Raw genomic sequence first — 1,008 nt, 5'->3', positions numbered from 1 at the left:
AGATTCATGCGCTTACAAAATAATGTTTAGAATATTTATCAACAAAATGGTTTCTCATTAATTTTCAAATTTAATAAATGTGACCATTCATCATTTGATTCAGTTTTTATTGACAAAAATGTTAAATTGGCCAACAAATTTGATAAAATTCCTACTTTATAGTTAGTCACATATCCTAATCTCATCATCTTCTAACTCCTTCTCTCTTTTTCCTTTCAATTTTTATTGTTACTAACCTCTCACTCTATACCAATTTTACTATCATTCTAATTTCTCACCACATAACTTTATCATCATTAGATGTTCTTTATCAACAATAACAAAAATGCTCAGGCATAATTTGGGTGAACTTTGTTAGGCTCTTCTGCGAGGTTGTTTTTATTTTTCTTTTTTTTTATTGTTATTTAATAATGTGTTTTGTTTTAGTTATATTTGATTGTCGTTATTTCTATTTTTTTATTACGTTGTTGCTATTTTTTTTTTCTTCTTCCCCACCTCTCTGTTTTTGGAATTATTATGAATGATTATAGATAGAAAAAATTGATTCATTTATAAATTTTGATTATTATATAGTTACTAAAGTTTTAATCTTTCTCCCAAAATATAATGAGTTTGGCTTGTTGATAATGATATTACAGAGTTGATGGTAATGACCTTTCATTTCCATATGGGAAGAAGAAAGAGTTTTTGAAAGAAAAAGAATGTCAGTAGAATTAAGGATAAATTAGAGATTTCATCAATATTTTTTGTCAATTTCACATTTTTAGTCAACAAAAACAGTGTCAAATAACGGAAGATCACTTTTGGTAAATTTTAAAATTATTTAAGAATTATTTGTCGATTATATCTTTTAGGTATTAGTTTAACAACGCTTAAATCTTTTAGGTACTGAATTGATATTTACTTCTTAATTTTTAATAATTATGTTTAACTTTTAAGATACTCATTATTTTCAATTTTTATTCGAGTTAATTACTAATTTGATGTTTGAAAAATTTAAGTGCTGAT

This window comes from Arachis ipaensis, chromosome B04, assembly GCF_000816755.2.
Source record: "Arachis ipaensis cultivar K30076 chromosome B04, Araip1.1, whole genome shotgun sequence".
Taxonomy (NCBI): domain Eukaryota; kingdom Viridiplantae; phylum Streptophyta; class Magnoliopsida; order Fabales; family Fabaceae; genus Arachis; species Arachis ipaensis.
The sequence above is the reverse complement of the archived record's forward strand: the minus strand, read 5'-3'. Positions refer to the sequence as shown.